Below are 6,275 nucleotides of genomic sequence, written 5' to 3' on the forward strand. Positions count from 1 at the left end.
TTGAAATCGTTCTTTAAAAATCCCAGCTCAAAGTGACTGCCTAGTGGCTGATCAGCCATGTTATTCCTGAGTCAGTCTCTTCTGTAATAGATCACCCTATTCCATTTTCAGACAGCTTTGACCATTAGGAAAAGTTACTTGTTGTATCAGAATCTTCCTTTATAATTTCTGTCCCTGGGTCCTTATCTAGTTCTTTCCTCATGGGACTTTTAGGTGCCTGCCTTCTTCCCTTTTCCCAACTGTTAATGACAGCAACTGCATTTTTTCATCTCTACATCCTTAGCATTCATCACAATGCCTAGCAGTTAGTAGATACCCAATAGATAGCAGCTGAGTCAATGCATCATTCAACTTCCAAGTCTCTACCAGTTGCCTCAGACATGGAGGTTAAAACAGCTTTATTTAATTGTAGCTATATATACATATATGATATATGTAGCTATATATACATATATGGTATATGTAGCTATATATACATATATGATCAATGCAAAGAAATAGAGGAAAACAACAGAATGGGAAAGACTAGAGATCTCTTCAAGAAAATTAGAGATACCAAAGGAATATTTCATGCAAAGATGGGCTCGATAAAGGACAGACATGGTATGGACCTAACAGAAGCAAAAGATATTAAGAAGGGGTGGTAAGAATACACAGAAGAACTATACAAAAAAGATCTTCACAACCAAGATAATCATAATGGTGTGATCACTCACCTAGAGCCAGACATCCTAGAATGTGAAGTCAAGTGGGCCTTAGAAAGCATCACCATGAACAAAGCTAGTGGAGGTGATGGAATTCCAGTGGAGCTATTTCAAATCCTGCAGCTGTGAAAGTGCTGCACTCAATATGCCAGCAAATTTGGAAAACTCAGCAGTGGCCACAGGACTGGAAAAGGTCAGTTTTCATTCCAATCCCAAAGAAAGGCAATGACAAAGACTGCTCAAACTACTGCACAATTGCACTCATCTCACACACTAGTAAAGTAATGCTCAAAATTCTCCAAGCCAGGCTTCAGCAATACGTGAACCGTGAACTTCCAGATGTTCAAGCTGGTTTTAGAAAAGGCAGAGGAACCAGAGATCAAATTGCAACATCCTCTGGGTCATCGAAAAAGCAAGAGAGTTCCAGAAAAACATCTATTTCTGCTTTATTGACTATGCCAAAGCCTTTGACTGTGTGGATCACAATAAACTGTGGAAAATTCTGAAAGAGATGGGAATACCAGACCACCTGACCTGCCTCTTGAGAAACCTGTATGCAGGTCAGGAAGCAACAGTTAGACCTGGACATGGAACAACAGACTGGTTCCAAACAGGAAAAGGAGTATGTCAAGGCTGTATATTGTCACCCTGCTTATTTACCTTCTATGCAGAGTACATCATGAGAAACAGTGGGCTGGAAGAAGCACAAGCTGGAATCAAGAATCTTGGGAGAAATATAAATAACCTCAGATATGCAGATGACACCACCTTTAAGGCAGAAAGTGAAGAGGAACTAAAAAGCCTCTTGATGAAAGTGAAAGAGGAGAGTGAAAAAGTTGGCTTAAAGCTCAACATTCAGAAAATGAAGATCATGGCATCCGGGCCCATCACTTCATGGGAAATAGATGGGGAAACAGTGGAAACAGTGTCAGACTTTATTTTTGGGGGCTCCAAAATCACTGCAGATGGTGACTGCAGCCATGAAATTAAAAGACGCTTACTCCTTGGAAGAAAAGTTATGACTAACCTAGATAGCATATTGAAAAGCAGAGACATTACTTTGCCAAAAAGGTCCGTCAAGTCAAGGCTATGGTTTTTCCAGTGGTTATGTATGGATGTGAGAGTTGGACTGTGAAGAAAGCTGAGCACCAAAGAATTGATGCTTTTGAACTGTGGTGTTGGAGAAGACTCTTGAGAGTCCCTTGGACTGCAAGGAGATCCAACCAGTCCATTCTAAAGGAGATCAGCCCTGGGATTTCTTTGGAAGGAATGATGCTAAAGCTGAACCTCCAGTACTTTGGCCACCTGATGCGAAGAGTTGACTCATTGGAAAAGACTCTGACACCGGGAGGGATTGGGGGCAGGAGGAGAAGGGGACGACAGAGGATGAGATGGCTGGATGGCATCACTGACTCGATGGAGGTGAGTTTGAGGGAACTCCTGGAGTTGATGATGGACAGGGAGGCCTGGTGTGCTGCAATTCATGGGGTCACAAAGAGTCGGACATGACTGAGTGACTGAACTGAACTGACTGATACATATATGATATATAAACAGACTAACTATCCTATAGATAGAATAAATATAGGTAGGATTTAGAGAAGCTTCTGGAATCTGTCTGCAAGCTCACCCATTTACTAGCAGTGTGACTTTGAGCAGTTCACTTAACCTGTCTAACTTCTATTATCCTTATTTGTAAAATGGGGATAATTAATAGTACCTTGCTTATAGGGTGATGAGGATTAAATAAGGAAAAACACAGGAAGCTATACAGATATTTAGTAAAATTAGATAACATCTAACTGAAAAAGTTATTTAACTTATATGCAGAGTACATCATGAGAAATGCTGGGCTGGATGAAGCACAAGTTGGAATCAAGATTGCCAAGAGAAATATCAATAACCTCAGATAGGCAGATGACACCACCCTTATGGCAGAAAGCAAAAAAGAACTAAAGAGCCTCCTGATGAAAGTGAAAGAGGAGAGTGAAAATGTTGCCTTAAAACTCAGCAGTCAGAAAACTAAGTTCATGGCATCTGGTCCCATCACTTCATGGCAAATAGATGGGGAACAATGGAAAGAGTGACAGACTTTATTTTGTTGGGCTCCAAAATCACTGCAGATAGTGACTGCAGCCATGAAATTAAAAGATGCTTGCTCTCTGAAACAAAAGCTATGACCAACCTAGACAGCATATTAAAAAGCAGAGACATTACTTTGCCAGAAAAGGTCCATCTAGTCAAAGCTATGGTTTTTCCAGTAGTCATGTATGTATGTGAGAGTTGGACTATAAAGACAGCTGAGCGCTGAGAAATTGATGCTTTTGAACTGTGGTGTTGGAGAAGACTCTTGAGAGTCCCTTGGACAGCAAGGAGATCCAACCAGTCCATCCTAAAGGAAATCAGTCCTGAATCTTCATTGGAAGGACTGATTCTGAAGCTGAAACTCCAATACTTTGGCCACCTGATTCAAAGAACTGACTCATTTGAAAAGACCCTGATGCTGGGAAAGATTGAAGGCAGGAGGAGAAGGGGCTGACAGAGGATGAGATGATTGGATGGCATCACCAACTTAATGGACATGAGTTTGAGTAAGCCCCGGGAGTTGGCAATGGACAGGGAAGCCTGGCATGCTACAGTCCATGGGGCTGCAAAGAGTCAGACATGACTAATCGACTGAACTGAACTGAACTGAAAAAGTAACTTTTAAAAAAAGACCTGAAGGGAATGTGAGGAACTGACCATGTGGCTTGTGTGGACAAGATAATTCCAAACATAGATAAAGAATTCCAAGCAAATATCTAAGTGGGGAGACACCTGAAATAGTTGGGAAACAGTAAAGAGACAGAATGCTAGAGTTTGTGAGTGAGTATATGTATGTGTGTGTGTGTGTGTGTGTGTGTAGGAGTGAAATGATTATGAAGCAGGACTTGTAGATCAGAATAAGGGCTTGGGCTTTTATTTTTAGTTAACTGGGAAGGTTTTGGAGGATTTTGAACAGAGGAGTGATAAGCTCTAAGTGAAAAGAAAGTGTTAGTCACTCAGTCGTGTCAACTCTTTGTGACCCCATGGACTGTAGTCAGCCAGGCTCCTCTCTCCATAGAATTCTCCAGACAAGAATACTGGCATGGGTTGCCATTCCCTTTTCCAGGGGATCTTCCCAATCCAGGGATCAAACCCTTGTCCCTTGCACTGGCAGGCAGATTCTTATCCATTGCACCACAAGGGAAGTCCCTTTGCCCATTTTCTAATTGAGTTATTTGATTTTTTTGTTTCTTTAGTTGTAGGAGTTCTTTATATATTAGGTATATGCTTTGTAAATATTTTATCTCATTCTGTAGGTTGCCTTTCATTCTGTTGATTCTGTGCTTTGATGCACAAAAGCTTTAAAATTTTATTTGTCCTATCTGTTTTTTTTCTTTTATTGCTTGTTCTTTTGGTGTCATATCCAAGGAATCATTGCCAAATTTAATGTCATAAAGATTTTCCCCTATGGTTTCCTCTAGGACTTTTATATATTTAGGTATTACATTTTGGTCTTTAATCCATAAAGAGTTAATCTTTGTTTAAGGTAAGAGTCAACTTTGTTCTTTTATCCAGTTTGGAAAGCAGTTGAAGAGACATCCTTTCCTTCATTGAATACTCTTGGCACCTTTGTTGAAAATCATTTGAAGTTTGTTTCTGGGTCATCTATTCTTTCCCACTGGGCTACATGTCTGTCTGGATGCCACTACTACTCTTTTGATTACCATAGCTTCATAGTCAAGCTTTGTGATCAGGAAGTGTGAGACTTCCAACTGTATTTTTCTTTTTCAAGATTGTTTTGACTATTTGGGGTCTTTTGAGATTTTATATGAATTTTAAGGTAAATTTTCTATTTCTGAAAAAAAAATGTCATTGGGGTTTTGATAGGGGTCACACTGAATCTGTAGATTATTTAGGTGAAGGCCAAAGAATTGCTGTTTTTGAACTGTGGTGTTGGAGAAGATTCTTAAAAGTCCCTTGGACTACAAGGAGATCAAACCAGTCAATCCTAAAGGAAATCAGTCCTGAATATTCATTGGAAGGACTGATTCTGAAGCTGGAACTCCGATACTTTGGCCACCTGATTCGAAGAACTGACTCATTGGAAAAGACCCTGATGCTGGGAAAGATTGAAGGCAGGAGGAGAAGGGGCTGACAGAGGATGAGATGGTTGGATGGCATCACTGACTCAATGGACATGAGTTTGAGCAAGCTCCTGGAGTTGGTGATGGACAGGGAAGCCTGGCATGCTGCAGTCCATGGGGCTGCAGAGTCAGACATGACTGAGCAACTGAACTGAGACAGCTTAATAATACAAAGTCTTCCAATTCAGGAACATGTTGCTCCATTTATCTGTAGTGCTTATTTCTTTCAGTAGCGTTTTGTAGTTTTCAGTATACAGGCTTTTGGCCATGTTAAACAACTAAATAGCCAACAAGTACAAACTTTGAATGGTGGCACTAACAGACCACAAATAGGACTATTTGAGAGGTCCTGTAAGAGGTGAAACAAACAAGGCAGAGCATTGCCTGGTTTTGCCTCAGATGGGACCGTGTGCCTCAGGTGACTCAAAGTTTTTCCACCTCTGCATATGTCCACAAATGACTGAGAAAGTGTGATGAATGTGCGATGAATATTGATTTGGGTTACAAATAAATTTTACTAAGTGGATGAATTCACAAATATGGAATCTGCAAGTAATGAGGATCAACTATATTTAGAAAGAAAATGTATGCAACAATAGCACAGAAGCTGGGACAGGAAAATGGAAGAATGCTGTTGTATGGATCTCATGCAATAAGCAAAGTTCTTATACCGTATGTAGATTATCATTACTACTACTAATATTATTATTAATATTACTTGGAAACTATGATATTAAGGCTGGATACTGTACACATCAAAACAACAATAAAACCAAAACAAACAAAAAAGATATAATTAATAAGCTATTAAAGACTATAAAATGAAATACTAAAAAGTAATGTCAGTGTGACATCAAGAAATAGAAATAAGAAAGCTCATTAGTGAAAGCATAATGATTGAGGAAAGAAATAGAGGAAATTTGAAGTGCTGATTTATATTCTGAGCATAATATGAGAAAGGCAAACTGGAATTTCATCTGAGAAGGACAGCCAGGACATACAATCTTCCTGCTTGATTTCCTCTTCCCAAGGATGGCAATGAGTCTGTCCTCTCCTTCTGTAATCTTAATGACCAAGAGCTTATATTGTTGAGGGATAATTGCCCTGGGATACGTTAGTTTCTAGTCTAGGAATTTTATATTTTTAGATCTTACATTTTGCTCTTTAATCCATTTAGAGTTAATCTTTGTTTAACACCATGATTGAAACTGAAAGTGAAGTCACTCAGTCGTGTCCGACTCTTTGCGACCCCGTGGGCTGTAGCCTACCAGGCTCCTCCGTCCATGGGATTTTCCAGGCAAGAGTACTGGAGTGGGTTGCCATTTCCTTCTCTGGTAATAATTAACTGGTGTTGAGGATTCCCTGGGAGTTCAATGGTTAGGACTCTGCACTTTCACTGCCG

Source organism: Bos mutus, chromosome 6 (assembly GCF_027580195.1).
Source record: "Bos mutus isolate GX-2022 chromosome 6, NWIPB_WYAK_1.1, whole genome shotgun sequence".
Taxonomy (NCBI): Eukaryota; Metazoa; Chordata; class Mammalia; order Artiodactyla; family Bovidae; genus Bos; species Bos mutus.